Source organism: Dioscorea cayenensis, chromosome 5 (assembly GCF_009730915.1).
Source record: "Dioscorea cayenensis subsp. rotundata cultivar TDr96_F1 chromosome 5, TDr96_F1_v2_PseudoChromosome.rev07_lg8_w22 25.fasta, whole genome shotgun sequence".
NCBI lineage: Eukaryota > Viridiplantae > Streptophyta > Magnoliopsida > Dioscoreales > Dioscoreaceae > Dioscorea > Dioscorea cayenensis.
In genome coordinates this window covers 8,119,999-8,139,941 of record NC_052475.1, presented here as the reverse complement: position 1 = coordinate 8,139,941, position 19,943 = coordinate 8,119,999, and the positions used below count along the sequence as shown (strand labels likewise).

At 35.6% G+C, this 19,943-nt stretch overlaps 1 non-coding gene and 1 pseudogene across 1 annotated transcript; both read right to left on the bottom strand.

The window, feature by feature from the left end:
- Positions 1–10,909: 10,909 nt before the first annotated feature.
- On the bottom strand, positions 10,910–11,016 carry LOC120262585. Its single transcript, XR_005536851.1, has one exon. It is a non-coding gene; the product is annotated as a small nucleolar RNA R71 (small nucleolar RNA).
- A 7,686-nt stretch (positions 11,017–18,702) lies between these two features.
- Positions 18,703–19,475, bottom strand: LOC120259947 (annotated as a pseudogene).
- Between the last annotated feature and the right edge of the window lie 468 nt (positions 19,476–19,943).

Genomic DNA, 19,943 nt, shown 5'->3' with positions numbered 1-19,943 from the left:
TAAACTAATAAAAGAGGCAATGTTTCTATAAATATGTCAACACTTAGGCTTTTTGTTTCCCTTACGTTTTATCTCCATTTCTATTATTTTTGTAGATGATTAAAAACTACTTGTGTTTCCATTCCAGTTTTGTAATCTTATGTTTCTATTTTTTATCTACTTGTACTTGTTGCTTTTTTTTTTATGGAAAATGTGGTTTCTACAATTTTTCATACATTATTGTAAAATAAGGTTATTTTTACACTTTATGGTTACAAGAAATGTGTTATACATTAATCACTATCAGTAATGAAAGGATTTCATTTATCTGATTAACCAGAAAAAAAAAAAGAAAAATTAAAGCTGTTAGAAATGAGTCTAAGATGTAGTTATGTGTTAACATCATTCAAATAATATATTCGCTGGCATTTGATGGATGTTCCTCAACCACCCTAAGCCATCAGCTCAATGCGGGGTTGAGCTCTACCAACACTCAAAAACTTGCCAACCTTTTTGATGATTTGTGTACATAATATATATATATATATATATATAATTTTATTCCCCTTCATACCCCTACCCCTTTCTCAACAACTATTGCGTAGCACAGTGGATTGTCACATAGTAGTGAATGGGTAGACACAGAATTGAAACTTTGCACCTATGATACTATAGCATACTGTTCACCATTATTCCTTGACTCAAATGATGTTCACAGTACTATTCAGATGATCGGGTGGGTTCTCTATGGGAGGAATCATATCTCTCCAGTCTTCGCTGTATGGTAAGGGAACTTATTAGCTCAATATGGTTATTGCATATATTCTGAGCGTACACGTGGCGGGCTTTCATCAGCCCATGTAACGTTTGACCTAGTTAATAAGTCTCTAAGAGGTCCATAAGCCACCATAATTGGTGTACCTCCTTACCTACCTGTTCATTGAAAACCCCTTTTGGGTCTTTTACAACACCTTCTTGTATCTTAACAAACTTGGAAGTAGTTTGCATGGACTTCATCATTAGCTTGCCAGTCTAGAGAGAATATTCGAAATTTTTGTGATTATAGATCGCTTATTGAAATATGGCTATTTCATTCCACTCAAGATTGTGTTCACTAGTGATACTGTCGTTGATGGGTTCATTAACTATGTTGTTAAGCTGTATGGAATACCAAAAAAAAACATTACTAGTTATTGTGACAAGGTGTTTACCAACCAGTTTTAGCATCAATTGTTTCGACAAATAGGGACAACACTTTCTATGTCCTCTGCATGTCATGCTCAATTAGATTGCTAGACTGAAAGAGTGAACAAGTGTATGGAACAATAGTTAAGATGCTTTGTCTTTGATAATCCCAAACATTAGCAAGTTGATCTACTTCCCTGGACAGAGTTTTGGTACAACACAACTGAACATATAAGCTCTTGCATGATTCCTTTTAAAGTCATCTATAGTTATGATCTACCACAATTGATCTCCTATGACACGAGTGATTATGATCCTCCTGATGTGTCTTCTTTACTACAACACATAGATATAATTTTATTAATAGTTGAAACTCAATCTTTTGAAAGCACAAGCCCACATGAAACGCTTTGCAAACTCCAACCTAACAAAACTCTCATTTGCAGGAGGATAATTGGTCTTTGTCAAATTGTGACCTTATAAGAAACATTCTCTTCTATTATGTCAGTATCATAAGCTCAGTTTGTTGTATTTTGGGCCATTTCAAATCGTTTATCAAATTGGACGAGTGGCTTATAAACTAGCCTTACCAACAGAGGGTTGTATTCATTTGGTCTTTCACATTTCTTTACTGAAGAAATGTTTTGGTGACCTAAAACAATCATCAGTTTCTTTTCTTTTGCTTACTACTCAATATGGCCTTGTGTTGTAACTAGAATCGATACTACAAAAGCAGACGATCATCAGAAATCTTTAATCGGTTTCCCAGGTATTAGTGCAATGTCATGGGTTACCTTCACATTAACCTAAATGGAAAGCTATCTAGTCATTATTAGCACAATACCCTTATTTACATCTTGAGGGCAAGGTCTCATGTAGAAAGGAAGGGGATAATGTTACATTACCTAATTAAATTGGAGATCAAATAGGGCTACGTGGAAGGACTAATAGGATCAAGAGAAGCATGCATGCAAATAAAGATACGACAATAAACTACCCGTCTTATTGACCAATATTTGGGGAAATGCATAGAGGAATCATCCTTGGGGAGAATGCGAGAGCAAGGTGAATTTATTGTTGAAGGACACATCGCAGAATCATACACAGGAGGACATATGGAAACATCAGATTCTATTGGAGCTCCCCTATCCTTACACATGATGAAATATGGTGAAAGACCAGCGAGCAATCAGATTTGGAGGGAGAACAAATTATATAGATTTTGTGGTTAGATGAGAGGGGAAAGGAAGGCTAGAAGGTATGGCTCTTTGTTAAGGAGTAAGATGGCTGGTTTTATCAGATGGGAGGAACAAGAAATGGGGTTTTTCTCAGGGTTTTCTTGAGAATTGGTCGGAGAGTTCTGTAAGAACTCTATTAATCTTAATTCAAATGTACTAAGTTGCATGTCATTACTGTTTTCATACTATTGCGGGATTTGTTGATAAACTTTTGTTGAGATCTTGTGATTGATGAGCTAATAGAGTTTATATACTTGGGAATTTAGCTCAATTATCTTATCTTGAGTGAGATCTACTATTAATATGGCATAACAAACCCTAATCTACTATTTAGCTTTGAAAATAGAGTACAAAACCCTTCCTTCAGACCTGGAGAAACTATTAATTAGTGCTCAAAGAGGCATGGGATCTTTTCTAGTTGTCAATCTACCCAATGTTTCTACTTTATTTAGTGAGAATTTAAGGCTGAGATGCATCATTTATTTTTTCAAGATCCATGGAACATTAATGGACTGGTGCTCAAGAGATTATCTTCGCAAGAGAATTTTAAACCAACTTTTGAGAAGGTAGAGACCATTACTTAGTGGCTACTATTGCATCACTTTCTGATTTAATTTTAGGAAAATGATACATGTGAATCCATTGCCTCCCATTCTCAAAATTAAGAAGCATACCGCCTTAATACCTTGAGCTAAATTTTCTAGGATCTACATTGAAATAGATCTTTCTATGCATCTAAAGTGGGGTATAGATATAGATCGAAGATGATGATTATAGGTTTTTTGTGGTGTTATTGTATAAAAATTTTCCTACTTTCTAATGCTAATGTGGTATGGAGGGACATAGAGCTTGAAATTATCCTACTTAGCCTAATAAGTCAGTTGTTGGTATGTATTCATTGTTAGCCTTAAACTTGGAACTTAACTAGCTATAGATACCCAGACTAGATTATTATTGCAGAGCTAATGAAAGACATTTTTCTTGCTCTTTGCTTGAGGAAAGATCTTAATGGCTATATTGGAAAGGATATGTTTTCTTTTATTCCTTATTCTTTCTTGGTCTTTGATGTGAACTTTTCTATAATAAGGAACTAAACATCTTTGATTATTCACATATTAGAGAACGCTAGGATGGATTTATAATCATCCTTTTTTTATCACTTTATATAGATTTCTTTTATGGCTCATCTTTGTGTGCCTTAATGTAGGAATTATATATATAGCAAGAGCTTTAATTCATGTTTAATTTATGTGTTAAGATTAAGAAAGCCTTCATGCATAGATTTAATATAGGTAAAGGAAGTTGTAGATACTTCGTGCCATAACTCTCTTGTATTAGAATTAGAGAGAATAGGCTATTAGTTCTAATAGAGGGATTTACATAATGCTAAGACAATCATAAAGGAGTGATGAGAAATAAATTTCATTCCATCTTCACGTGTGATTAGGTGCTAATAGCCTTGAGAAAGGTATTAGCCTAATCTAGAAGTCTCAATGGTCTAAGAAAATCAAACCCTCAACTAATATAGGATCTAATAGCAATTACAATTGTAGGATGATTCGTTGTCCAAATACCACCTTTTCATTATTGATTATCTCCCAATTACCCATTGTACTTGCAATGATTATTTGCGTCAGTTTTCCCCTTAATTCAAATACTATTGTTTTGATTTGCTAAATAATGGGAGCATAGCTAGTACTAGTATTTTTATTCCTCGTGTGATCAACATCATGTTTTTTAGCACACTTTATTACTTGATACGAGTAGTACACTTGCTTGAAAAGGGAGCATCAGTAGGTATACATAATTGACTCTGAGATGTGCTTTTAGATACATAAGAGATTTGATAACTATCTAAATATTGATAATTTTATACCATGGTTTTGTAGTCTTTGCATGCATTCTTGATGCTATCTTGTGCTTAATTTGGTATATTGTGTTCCATAGGGCCTAAAATAGGTATCGAAAGATTGAGCGCACATTTTAGAGTGATTTAAAAATAAATTGGACAAGTTTGATGATAAAGAGACTCCATACGAGCTACCATACACAAGCACACAATTAAAGTATAGTCCCTCGCTCGAGAGAATTGAGAACAGAAGCCATCAACAGAAGCCATAGGAGCCCTAGCTAGAACACCATGCTACTTAGCATGTGGCATGTATGTCTAGTAGCATGGTATGGCTAGAAAGCCATGCAGGTAGTCATATATGCCTGCATGGTTGCTTGAAGATTTGGTTATCCAAGCACTTAGACATCCCGTTTGCATCAAGACTTGACCTAGGACACCTTATTCGGGCTCCTATGCTATCATATATAGCCTTGCATAAACCGAAAGTATAAATAGCAATTGTGAAAAGGATCTTTTCATGGTTGCTTGTTTGGTGAGGATTTTCCACATGAAAAGACATAGAGATCATGAGATCTCATCAATAGAAGGGAAAGCTTAAAGATCTATCACTAGAATCACTTCGATAATCAACAGAGGGCACTATATGTTACGCCCCAACCCGTAAGTCCCGGCGTCATCGACACTACTGCCTCGACAATCCAAGGGTAAGGCAGTGTCCTCCCTGACCTTGGATCGCCATAATAGCTAACCTATGGCATGGTCTGACCTTGATAACAAGAATAATACTGAATAATCATACAACAAAACAGGATACACCCCTGAACAACACCTAGACATGCAGGAAGAATGACAATAATTTCTATAATGAAGCAAGCTCAACAAACCAGGGCACACCCCTGGATAACACCTAGATAAGCAGGAATAATGACAATAATGGCTACAATAATACAAGTCATGATATAAAAAAATACCTGGTGATCAACATAAATAGAAAACACTCAAACCAACAAGAAAAAAACAGCATAAGTGGATCCCACCTGTATGCACATATATTCAGTAGAGGTGTGTACACAAAATAAATGCAAACAAAATTCTGGTGCAGAATCTAGCCCAACCAGCCCACCCGCATTACTACTAACCTATCACCTAGAAAGAGAGGGAGATGGGTGAATAACTATGTTACTCAGTGAAGGAAGCTGCATGTAATACATGTCGTAAACACATACCATATATGTGATGCAAACCTGTTCCACAATTTATATAAATATGAATACAAAATATGAAATATAGAATGGACAACAACCCAATAACCATGCTCATACTAGAGTCATATTAGTTTATCGAATAAAGCAAAGTATCCATATAGTACAAAACACATATTATAACATATAATCATTATCGTAGAGTTTATATAAACTATGGAATATGAAATACAAAATACATGATTTACAATATCCCAATTCCCGTGCTCATACTAGAATCATATCAGTTTATTGAATAAAATAACATAATCATTTTTGCACAGTTTATACAAAATACAAAAAATGGAATATGAAATATGAACTGTGTAGAGAAAACAATACCCATGAGTAAACATTCATATTGAGAATACAATATGATAATCAAATTCGAAACAAATATAGAAAACATATATCAATCCACAGCTTGTTCTTGTAATACAATAGTTTAGCAAATATTACACTAAAATCAAGAACAAGTAACCAGCCTCAAAACTCTTCATCCTTAGCCGTGGCAGTGGCTAAGTCCAGAGCCACCGACATGCATGACCACAAGTCTAACGCTACCCCACCGCTAGTTCCTTGCCCCTGCCTGAGGTCTTACCTCCTGGGACAAGTTAAACCAACAACCAAATAGAAGTCAAGGGATTTCAAAAAGAAATAAAAATTAGAAAATGCGACCCTAGTATGCAATAAAAACCACAAGGTTTCCAAATCGACCTCTGAATAAATCTAAACAAACCCACAAGCTAACCTCACTCATCGACTACCTACATGGTTAGATAGAACTAAGGGTTCTCTAAGAACCATTGGTCCTACACGAGCCCTAATATGCCGACGAAAAGTCAACTTCGAATCTTCACCAAAATGGAGAAATAACAAGGGATTAAAGTCCCTCATTACTCCTACCCTCATCTAAGGCTAAGATTCTCAAGAAATTTTTTGATTTAATTCGAGAAATCTAAACCCAAAAGCTAGATAAGCCTTACCCTCAAACTCAAAGAAACGAACTCCAATCGTCAATTCCTTCCTGATGAAATGGTAGATCCACGTATAAAATACTTTTCCTAGTCTCCATGACGAAAATGGTCAAGAAATTTAAGGAAAAACCGGTCGATAATCAAAGAAGAACTAGAAGAAAACGAAGAGAAAAAAGAAAAGAAAAGAAATAAAATACGAAAGAATATATATACACACACACACACACGTGGCAATTGAAAAAAAATTCCACTCGTTCAAAGGATTCCATGCATTCACCAAAGCAGCAAATGATTATATATATAATATATGTATCCACTTACATATATATATATATATATATATATATATATATATGTATATATATCCACTCACATATACAAACACACACACACATATATATATATATATATCCACTCATATATATACTTATATATATATATATATATATATATATATCTAAAAATAGCCTTTATGAAGCCTGCCCATACCCACCTTTGTGGCTGACCAACATACATAAACACAAAAATGAACCAGTTCTCACAATATAGCTTTAAGGTAGTTGCACTCTAGAGAAATCTAAGTATGGTGTCATCGGCATCGCCAAGGATCCTTCTCTCATCCATCATATTTGAGGCATTGTTCATTATGAGTTTCTTTGTATTTTCTTCTTTTTATTTTGTTGAAACCTCATTAATGTCAAATTAAACTCCTAAGCCCACCAGATATCGGTGAACCATGGGATGAATTTGTGACATTTTATTGATGATTTTTGGTTAATGCATTTGAGAGCTTTGTGATTCAACCTACGATTCTTTAGTGCCTTGTACTACATATGGAGAACTCTTTAGCTCTTGTTTTAGTTGTACCTAGAGAATGTGAATTCCTTTGTACTAGATCTTAAATAAAATGAAAAGGGCCTTAGTTGTTAATTCACCAAGAGATTGGATGTTAGCAACCCTCCAAATTTGGTTAAGTCAAAAGAAAGAGACTCATAGAGTGTAATGTAATAGTAGGGGAATTCGATTAGAGATTTTGATCCATTCTCGTATGGGATTAGGACTAATCACGAAGGGGCCATTTGGTTCACGGTAATGTAGAAGGATTACCATGTGTTACGTGGTAATCTGAAAATATTACCACGTTTGGCATTGTATTAGTGGTAATCTGTATGGTAATATTATATTACCAACTTATAAATATTACCAAGAAAGTGGTAATCCTATTACCACCAAATTTGGTGTCTATCTTGGATTACCATGGTAATCTTATAAATTTTTATATTTTAACAAATTGATTACCATGAAAACCAAAGTAATAAAAGTTCCCAACCAAACATGGTTATATTAAATTACCGCAATATTCCCACCCATATAACATTCCCACTCATATTACCATGGTAATCTCGTTACGTGGTAATATGTCATTAACATGAACCAAACGACCCCTAAGAGATTGGGAATGGTTTAACCTAGAGCTCTCTAGATCCAAAACCACCATTGCATTGCCAAGTTTCATTGATTTAGTCGTATTTGAAGTCCCAAGAGGATCCTATATACGATGTTATCTCTACTTATTAATTTCTCTCGATAGTTGTTGATCTCATTTATTAAAGCGTTGCCTTCATTTCTTAGTTCTTCTAGTTTAAAATTATCACTCCAATTTGTAGGCTATATAATAGACGAGAAGTGAATAATAATACTTCCTTGTCTCGGTGGAATACAACACTCATATATTCATGTGAGTTATTTCTTAATGACTTGTACACTTGCTAGCGAACACACATCAAGATTCTAGAATAATAACTCACTCATTAAGGGAAGATATATGAAATTAAAATTTGTCACATGCGAGGTTAAGGGGATTTATAATCCTAATTTCATATATAGATATTTACCTACTCGCAGTCTATTCAGTTTTTCTTAAAAATGTAACCAATTTATAGATTATTTGAATAAGGTTCAATTGTGATAATTTTATTGTTTAGTAGATACTTGTATAATTGTTCATGGGATTGATACTCTATTCATCACTTTGGTACTTCTTGACGATATGTGCACTTCTGTAGTTGTTTCACACCCAACAAGAGGGTTTACTTATATCATTTATATTATTAATAGACTATCACTTAAAAATTTGTAAATAAAACCCTGTGAACTTCGGAAAAATGAAAGACTAATCTGTTACTTGAATGTATGGGGATGTCTAGTCAAAGTTAATCTTCCTACGATTTAGAAATGAAAAGATTGATCTATAATTGTTTATTTGTGTATTCATTTGGTATGCTCTTCATAATTCTACTTATATATTTCTTGTAACAAAATCTGAAGTGAATGATATTACTAACAGATTATTATGGAATCTAAAAATGCTACATTCCTTAAAGATATATTACCATAATGAAGCATTCACTAAAATTCTTATTGACTCTAAAGATATTTGTAGTGGTTATACTATCCAAGAGTTTGATGCACATGCCACCTCATCAATCCATTAAACTGTTACTCATTAGACTATCTTCCATAATAGTTATACCATAATACTCACAATCATTTCATTCATCATTTTAATTATTTACATTTTACATCATAATGAACATATTTATTTAATGAATATATTTCAATATTTAATGACATAATTAGATAATATATTAAAAAACATATATTCGTAAAATATATTATTAAATTTTTTTTTTTGAAATATAGGTATTAAAATTAGGTTGTTGACTTATTATGCTCATTTCTCCTCTGTCATAGCATTAAGGAAGCCATTGGAACTCCTAGCTTAGAAGAGGAATCCATCAAGATGTTGAAACGACCCATCAAGCCCATCATCACGAATTCAAAGGGGGCTTATTTCCATGGCTTTTAGAGATTTGTACTCTTTTATCATTTGTTTTGTAACTTACTCCATGGAGAGCTAAATTGTAGAGGATATTTGGGCATGTGAACCCTAGGATTCTATTCTTTGTATTGATTTACATTGTGTTTTCTTTTTAATCCGAGTTTAGTTGAGTTTTAATTTTGTGTTCTTAATGCTTGCTTGCATTATTGATCTATTGATTGATTGGTTTGCATTGATTCATTCACCTTGGTTAGAGAGAGGTCTCCATTAGAGTTAGAACCTCAAGATTGAAGAGGGTTGAGAGGGTGAGTCATGAGATAGTGGAGCGCCTCCTTTTCCTTCCGATTGGTGTATTCTATCTCCATATTCCTCAAGCTCTAAATAACCATATGTAGTCTGAGATGCTGAGAAAGTGGGGCTAGTGACCTTTCACCTAGAAGTAGGGCTAGGTCTATTCTTAGAAATCAAATACATCCTTTAGAATCCCTAGACTGTTTTGCGGTCATATGTGATGTGAGGTGTTAAGACTATGAGATTTCTCCGCCCAAACCTCGTAAGAGACTAGTATCGGTGATCTAGAGGGAGGAACCGATTATCTTTGGATTTCTATGACTTAATTAAATCGGGTTAGGAACAATTTGTGAATCTTGAGCTTAATGTTTGAATCCTAGGTGGTACATTGCTAGAATATTTCATTTTTCTTTGATTGAGACATTCTTTCATTTTACTCTTGCTTAATTTTTCGTGACATTCACCTTTTCATGAATTAATTCATCACATCATACTCTTGGTCATTCGACTAGATAACTTAGAAGTACCTATTACTAATACTCTTGTTCCTTGTGGATTTGACTACCCAACCCAGTGGGTATACTTTATTACTTGAACGATCCATGCACTTACAAACATACGCAAGGAGTGTGTCAAGTTTTTGGCATCTTTACAGGGGAACAAGATATTAGGAACGCTAGGACTTGTTACTTTAGTCATTCAATTTTTCATTGTTTCTCTATTTCATATACATTTCCTTCGCCATTCTTACTTTTTCTTTTTCTTAATTTTAGCTACAGGTTATGACTCAAGGAAATCCTTCGACATTAGTCGAAGAAGATTTTGAGATTAAACACAGACTTCATAGAAGGGGAAAGGAACCTGCATAAGAATAGAATTATCCAGCTTAAATAGAGGTTGATTAATTTCAAAACATGGCAGAACATAATGAGTACAAGAGAAAACTTTCAGATTTTACCACACCTATAGCTCATGGGATACAGTCGAGCATTGTTCAGCCACTGGTTATAGCCCAAAATTTTGATCTAAAGTAGGGTTTTATTCAAATGTTTCAGCAGTCCACACAGTTTAGTGGATTAGCTGATGAAGATCCGAACAACCATATTGAAAATTTCCTTGAAGTGTGTGACATGTTGAAAATTAATGGGATTTCAGATGATGCAATTCACTTGAGAGCTTTCCTATTCTCATTGAAAGGTAGAGCCAAACAGTGAATCCAATCATTACAAAGAGCTTCCAATACAACATGGGATGAAATGGTAGAAGCTTTCCTTGCAAGTTACTTCCCTCCGGGAAAATCGACAAAGCTTCGCAATGAGATATCTTCATATGTTCAGATGGAGCTAAAATAATTGTTTGAGACATGGGAACGATTTAAGGATCTTTTACGGAAATGCCCTCAACATGGATTCCTCAATTAGATGATCATTCATACATTTTAAAAGGGTTGAATCCAAGCACTAGACAGCTTCTAGATGCCGCCGTAGGAGGAACATTAAGAAAAAAGACCCTAGAAGCTACCTGACAACTGATTGAAGAGATGGCTCTAAATAGCTATCAATGGAATGCTAGGGAGAAGAAGAAAGTGGTCAATATTTATGAGGTTGACACAGTCACAGCCTTGGCAGCCCAAGTGGAGACATTGACCAAGAAATTAGAACTTTAACTTCACCAAGGGTGGCCTCAATCACTAGTTGTGATGGTTGTGGGGGTATAAACACTTCAGCAGACTGTCCTATTTCAGTTGGTATTTCAGCCCTGATTGATCAAGTTGACTTTGTAGGTAATGCAGGGAGATGACAAGCTAATTCCTATAGCAATACCTACAACCTAGGATGGAGGAACCACCCAAAGCTCTTGTGGAGTAACCAAGGAAAGCAAAATCCTACTGTCCCACCAGGATTTCAGTAAATATCTTCTATTCCAGAGAAAGTTTCAGAGTTGGAGAAGGTTTAGACAAAGTTTATTCAGTTAACCGATACTAGATTTCCGAATGTAGAAATGACACTCCGTAATTACACTGCTTGGCTACGTAATTTCGAGAACCAAGTGGGTCAAATAGCGAAGTCATTAGCGGAGAGACCCCAATGAAGCTTGCCAAGCAATACAGTGACCAACCGATGGGAGCATGTAAAGACGATCACTTTAAGGAGTGGTCAAGAGCTTGAAGAGAAGCTTCCTATTGGAGGAAATTTTTGAATTTCCTCAAGAAAAGCTCCCCACTGAGAAGACTACTGAAATACCTCAAGGGAAGCCAATGGATAAGGCTCAAGACAAGGAGAAGGAGGTAGCTACAACACCTCCATTTAAACCAAGAATCCCTTATCTGGCATGTTTGAAGAAGGACCAAACTGATGAGCAAAATAAGAAATTTCTGGATCTATTTAAACAGCTACACATTAACATCCCATTTATGTAAGGGTGAGCAAAATTAGGTACCCGATCCAGTTTTTAAAAGCGGATTGAGTACCCAGTTTTTCGGATCGGCAAAAACTTGACCTGTGTCTGACCCGGTTTAAACTGGGTACCAAGAATTGGGTACCCGGTTTAAACCGGATTGGATATCGGATATCCAAATCCGAATTTAAGTTTTATCTACTCTATAGATTTGCTTTATATAACAACATTACATAAAAAACAAATATGAAAAACTTATAACTTATAAAGAGTATTAAATTCTTATATTATTCTCCACACAGCAAAAGTCAACAAAAATAATAAAGAGTTTTATCAATCTTAGTCATTAAAAAAAAAAAAATATCTTCGAAATCATCAAGTGTCTCATAAATAATGATCATTGGTTTGCTAGAGAGAGAAGATATTTGGATGGAGACTGGAAAGAAGAGGCAGGATGATGGTCGTTGGGGACTGGGAGGCAGAGATTTGGGATTTTTTCTTTGTACTTTTAATCTATGTAGAATTTAAATTTATTAATATATATACATAACTATATAAGTATATAACTTTTTAAGTTATTAGATTAGGCACTTGGATATTTTTTTTTTTTTTACTTTTAGCCTTTGTAAAATTTAAATTTATTAATATATATATATATATGCATTTATATATAACTCTTAAAGGGTTTAGATGTGAGAGATTTGAATTTTTTTTCCTATATTCCTTTTTAGACCATATAAAATTTAAAATTATTATGTATCTATATATAAGAATATATTAAAATGTAAAAACCGGATCGGATTCGGTTACCCAATTTTTAATCTCTCTACCCGAATCTGACCCAGTTTTTATCTAAAGAATTCAGATCGGGTACCCGACTCTTTTTTTCAGATCAGGTACCCAAAAAATTTGGGTCAAAAATTTGGATACTTGATTGGATCATCGGATTTGGATTTTTTTGCTCACCCCTACGTTTATGGAGGTACTGTCACAAATTCCCCGGTATTCAAAGTTCTTAAAGGACCTCTTGAACAACAAAAGAAAGATGAGGAGAGTGTAGCTATAGATTTGGATGGGAATTACTCGACAATGCTTTAGAAAAATCTGCCGAGTAAGAGGAAAGATCCGGGAAGCTTCATCATTCCATGTGTAATCATAGATTTGGGGAAAGAAAAGGCACTAGCTGATTTAGGGGCCTGCATTAATGTAATGTCATATACATTAGTCGATCATTCAGTTTGTCAACCTGAATGACATTACAGCTAGTCGATCATTCAGTTTGTCATCCAAGAGATATAATAGAAGATATTTTAGTAAAGGTTGATAAGTATATTTTTCCTGAAGATTTTGTGGTGCTTGATGTCGATGAGGATGTGAAGGTCCCTCTGATTTTAGGAAGGTCCTTCCTATATACTTCCAAGGTACTTATCGATATGGATGGAGGTGAGATGACGCTACACATTGGAGAAGAGAAGATCACAGACTTCCTCACCAAAGCCATGAAGCATTCTCTTGACTTTGATGATACATGTTATTTTATTGATGTTACTGATGAGATTTCTAATGAGTACATGTAGGAATTTCTTCATCCAGACCCATGTGAAGAGTGGTCAGACATTGAAGAAAAGGAGATGAGTGTACAAGTGAAACAAGTTTCCAAAAAATAAACCCAACACGAGAGTTTTGAAATAGATATTCCATCACATGAAGAGGTTGAGACATCACCACAAAAAAAACATTCCAACACTCTTGGGAATGAGCACTAACAAGTGGAGAGTGGTATTCCCTTATTTGGTAACATGTTCCATAAATTTCTTTTGATCCTGCAGAATTTCTATCATTTGTGTATTCAAGCCACAAAGGAGACCATACATCTCCATGAGCCACCTTGAGGTAAGGACAGGCACGCCAAGCTTAGTGACATAAAACAAGTGCCTCTTGAGAGGCAACCAGACTTGTAATTGTTTTCTAGCTTAGTTTTCATTTTTGCATAAATAATTGTCCATTAGTGGGTGTCATTTTTTATTTATGTTGGTTTTAAGTTTTTCATGATAATTTTCAGTGTTTTAATATGTATACATGTGTGTGGCATGGTCTATGATGGTATTCATGTTTTTAGTCAAGAATTTTGACTTGGATTGAGGAGTGTAAATGTCTGTGTAGGCTGTAATCTGCAGAAATTCTGCAGCCCACACAAGGGTGTGGAATTTCCACACCCCTGTCTATAGTACTCACATGGGGGTGTGGAATTTCCACATCCCCATGTGGATTTTATTGATGAGAAGGGGTCACTATTCATGTTCTTCATTCTTACAACCCTTCATCTCCCCACTTCTCCACTCCAAGAGTCACACCTTTTGGATTCCAAAACAATTCATGTTCTTCATTCTTATAACCCTTAATCTCTGATTCATGCTGGTAAGCTCTCATCTTCCTAACCTTCTCTATGGTTACATTTTCTAGATCTATTCAAATTTCATGGGTTTTAGGCATTTTTCTTCATGGGAATCACCTTTGCTTGCCTTTGTATGATTGTAGAAGCCATGGTTGGGATTCCACACAGGCGTGTGGCTAGCCCAGATGCTCGTGCGGATTACTGGGTCACACCCTGTTGTGATGAATTGATCTTCTTTGAATGCTTTCTTGCAGCTTTGGCACCAAGGACCAAAATGCTTGTCCTGAAACATTTCCGCAGGAGATTCTTGAACCTATACCATGTCTCAAAAAGAGACTCCAATTTCATTTGCACAAGTTGTAGAAGTAATAAAGTACCTCGGTGAGTGGGTAGTCGTATACACAGGGAATAGTTGTTAAGAAGCAAATAGTAATGCGATTTAGCTATAGAATGAACGATTGGTGATTTATGTAAACAATATCAATGCAAATAAAAATAAAGAAAAGAGAAAAGAAAGCAATAGGAATAAGGAGAGGTAATCAATAAGAAAATGGGGTACCCGGATATTGCTCACCATAGAACTATTATTTCAAGTGCAATACTACTTATTATGCCTCCTAATTGAAGTTTAATGAGTCATGGAAATCCAAAGACACATGGTCCCCAACCTAAGGTCAACCGTGACTAACCCTTACACTTTACCCTAGTGGAAAAGGATACTCTCAATGCCTCACACTATGTAGGGTTGCTTGAAGCTCTAGGGATTCTAAGTGATAAACCCTGTTCCCTAATATAGATATAACCCTTTGGTCCAGGCGAAAGACCCCCAGTCACAATTAAGCCTCACCACTAAGGATTACTTCAACACTTCACTCTATTGCTTACGCAACTAAGCCCCAGTGGAGTTTGTCTCTTAGCACTTTACTCTATCATGACCGCAAAGAACTCTTGGAACGTGGAGGTAGGATAAACCACATCGGAAGGGAAATGGGACGTTCCGCTACCTCTCGACTCACCCTCTCGACCCTCTCCAACCTTGCTTTTGTCTAATCCTAATCGAGTGTCACCCATCCACAAGGATTACCAAGATAGATTATCAACCCTAGTGTTACTCTAAGGGAAAATCAATTCAACAAGCATTCAAGGTTGAAACTCAATTAAAACATCAATTAGAGAAACATAAAAAGAGTCAATGAAATAAAATCATCCTAGGGTTTACAAGTCCAAGCACCCACTAGGGGTTTAGCTCTCCATAGAGAAATACACAATCAACAATGAAATCAAAAGTAAATGCATGCAATCCATAGATAAAACCCCCTTCTAGTTCGTATCGATGGTCATGCGGAGCCATCTCATCTTCTCTAAAGGTTCCTTTGTCAAACCTAGGACACACCTCGCCGAATCGATGCCGACAAAAGCTTCCCCAATAGTTATCCTCCAAAGGAACTCGATGTCGAATGCCATAGGACCGCTCCTAGGACCAAGCAAACGCCTCTCTAAACACTAGTGGCGAGCGCCTCCAAAAATGGGCAAAAGATGGGAAAAGATTCCCAAATAAAACTCTCAAAGCGGTATTTATAGGGCTAGAATCGGGCATCCACACGGGCGTGTGGAATTTCCACATGGCCGTGTGGATTTCCAGGTCTTCATTTCCTGCGCGCTGTGAACAGTAACTAGTACAGTGATTTTGCTGCAATGATTTTGCTGTAGTAAACTACTATAGTACTTCGCCGGAATGCTCCCGAATTCCCTCTTTTCATCGAAGCCAAATGAATGGGCACACATCCATGCGATAGATCACTACGCGTCTTCAATGAAACCACATTGACAAAGTTGTTGATAATATTGCACAAGTCAGAACACATGAGTATGAATGCCTTTGTGCCCCTCCACTTCGTGTATTCTCTCGAGCATAATGGAGATTGGCACACACCCACATGTCTTTGAGCACAACTTGTGTCTTCACCTTTGTTCGATCCAAGAATCTTCATCAATAATTATATGCGCGATCTCCTTTTGCTTCCTTTCTCCTAAACTTGTCTCCATAACCCTAAATGCACAAAAGAATACAAATACACACGAATGAGCCATAAAATTTGATAAAAGTAATGTTCAATGTAAGAAAAGTATACTTTGTATTACTCATACACAAGCACTTATCATTTGGCACCAAGGACCAAAATGCTTGTCCTGAAACATTCTCACTGTGGGATCGAAAATATGCATCTGGCATCATGAAAAGACACCAGACAATATATCGAAGCACAAATGTCATATTTTGTTTTGTGGGTTCTTTCATTCCTAATAGGGGCAAGCCCCTATTATTAATTACCCCAGATTAGAAATCTTAGGAACCTCCGATTAAGGGCAAAAGGTACAAGTAAGAGCAAGAAGATTTATGAATTATAAATAAACATATTTACTACATCACTTATATGTACATATCTATATATATATATATATATATATATATATATATATTATCGCCGCTGTCTCGTGCCTTTGTCACTCGCTGCTCGCCAGATTGCCATTTTTGAGACGTATATTTCATTACCGCCTCTTTTTTTATAATTTTTGGTCACCGTCTTGAAATGAATAGACCACCAACGCCTTTTGTCTTATTATCGCGTTATATATCTCATTGCCACCTTGAGATAAATTTAACTACTATCTCGAGACCAACATCCCTGGGTTGTTGCTTTGAGATTAGCAAAGATGCTATCATTTCTAGATTTATTTATTTATTTATTTATTTATTTATTTAAATCTATTTCAGTCCACAGCTTATTATAGAGGATTTTTTTATTTATTTGAGTATACATATATATTTAGGGATAGATATATATGTACCCATGTGTATGACAAGTGGGACCATTTTTTTTAAAACATGCACGTGAAATCGCATATTTCTAAAAAAAAATTTTTATCATTCATCATTTTTTAATTAATTAATTTTTTTATTCTCTTCTCTTTTGTTATTTTTTTCATCTCGGCAAACGAACATGCTTTCTCATTCTTTTATTACTATTTATGCCCTTTTTTCCATACACGTATGCATGCCCCCTTTTTTTTTTATTGTTATTTTTTACATTTTTTTACTTATATGCACACATAACATGCATCCCGGTCCATGTATTTTTTTGGATTTTTATTGTTATTATTATTATTATTTTAAAAGACCAGCACGCATGCATACATATATTCCATGTGTACCAAAGAACACCACTTGTATTTGGTTTTTAGATCATCAAAGACAGTGACAAAGTCATGCTTTTGTCAGCTTCATCGGCATCCATTAACTCGACCATTAAATGCATGCATCTCTGCTTTCCTTTACATACTTGAAATCATCAAGTCTTGAAGTGCTACTGCCAATGGACTTAAGATCAATGACCTATGCATTGATATATAGATATATATATATCTCCGGACGCGAATACAATCACTTCGTCAATGACTCCACTAGCATTAGTAGCAGGAACTTTGATAATGTGGGTAGCTATTCACTTGTCTTGGTCACACATTTTAATATCTTTTACGAATGAAAATGAGATCAAATCTATAAAGGATTATTGTCTGCAAAATCATCGTTAGCCTCTACACCCATCATTTTCGGCCAGACGGAGAATTAGCAGCAGCAAGGACTGATGTTCTTGAGTTGAGAATTATTGTTATTCCTGTTTTGGCAATAGATATTGTTTCATCGCTTCATGGCAATTTTATTTATTTATTATTTTTAAAAACATAAATCCCTCACTCATGTTTCTAATTATTAGAAGTGAAGTTTTTCTTCCGATTCCATTTGCCATGGATATTGATCTTAAGTCTACTATCCCTTGCCAAGATGCCAAGTAGCCACTCACGTACATCCCATGCAATTTTTTTATTATTGTATACATATATTGCATGCTTTTTGATTCTTTTTTATTATTATTATTATTATTATTATTATTATTATTATTATTATTATTATTATTATTATTATTATTATTATTATTATTATTTCTACTCGCACTTCTCTGGTTGCACCTGATGATATTCCCTCTCTCTTCTTCTTCTTTTTTTTTTGTTTTTTTTTATTATATGATTTATGAATTTTTTTTCTTTTTTATTACTCCATATGCATGCATGTCATGCTTCTCATTATCATTTTTATTTTGCTTCATTATTTTGTCATGGACATGTGCATACTTCTCAAAAAAATTTGTCATACACGGGTACATGTATGGTGGGCCTTTAGGCTTCTCATTTTTTTATTATTTTTATTATTATCATTTTTTTATTCATCATTTTTTATATATTTTTTTAGGTCTCAACAATCTCAATGACTCGCTTTGGGAGTGACGTCTTCATAGTAATTGTAATGTATATCCTTCTTAAGAATAAGAATAGTCACCACGCTGATCAATATTGAGCATTAACGCAGCAGACCCCATGCACTCCATTTCTCCAACGTAAGATAGGCCATCCTTGGTCACTTCATTCCGCTTAACTCTTAGATGTTTGAGCAAAGCTTCTTCAATTTCACGAGAACCACGTATCATACAAGGTGTTATGTCGCAAGCCAAAAGGTGATATTTACCAACTTTTGTCCAGTTAAACATCGAATAAAAAGTAGCAACTTCATATACACGAATTGGAGCAACTTCTCTAATTTTTAGTCATCGCGTTCATCGCAGAAACCGGAAGCCATCCACCATGTTGTCAGCTGTGCCATATCCAACAAAGGAATAACAATAGATTGCTTTATAGTTGAGGGATAATGAGATAGTATCTCCTTAACCCTGCTCCTTGTTTGCTTGACTAAAAATCCCAAGGCATGTCGGGGATTGTTATTCGGCGAGTCAATGTGGTAGTTCAAACTCGGTGGAGAGGGATCCGGAGACAAGTGTGACCTTTTGGGGATCCATGGAAAGCCGTGCGGATCTGAACACACATTTCGCCACTAGGCGGGCCGCCGGAGACATGGCGCCCGGGCGGAGTTGGGAAGTGGAGTGAGGGAGAAGTTGAACCGTAGCGGAGATTGAGATTACAAGCAGCATGAGTGATTGGAGAGCAAGAGTGAGCATCAGTCCCATGGTGAACAACAACACCATCAAACAAGCTACGACAGCGTTTATAACAAGCAGCTGATGATAATGGAAGCTTCACCGTGGGTTGGCGGCATTATTTCACCATTCAACCTTGATACTGGCTTCCTCAATCTGGCCGTATGCGGCGAAAGCGATGACAAGCATCGGGTGGCGGGCGATCGAGGCAAAGTGAGTACCACCATGGTTACGGCATTATCTCGACCCACTCAACCATGACTGCAACTTTTTGGCAAGCAGCAGTGGCAAGCAAATCGCGACAAAGATCTCGAATTCTCTTCTTTATCTAATATATATATATATCTTTATCTATATATGGTAGTATAAGGGAGAGAGATAAAACCTTATAGCTCTATCCTTCTTCCTCTTTCGGATCCTTTTTCACTTTTTTTCCCTCCTTCTTTTCTCGATCTCCTCCCACCTTTTAAAAAGAAAAAACGGATCTTATCTTTCTTT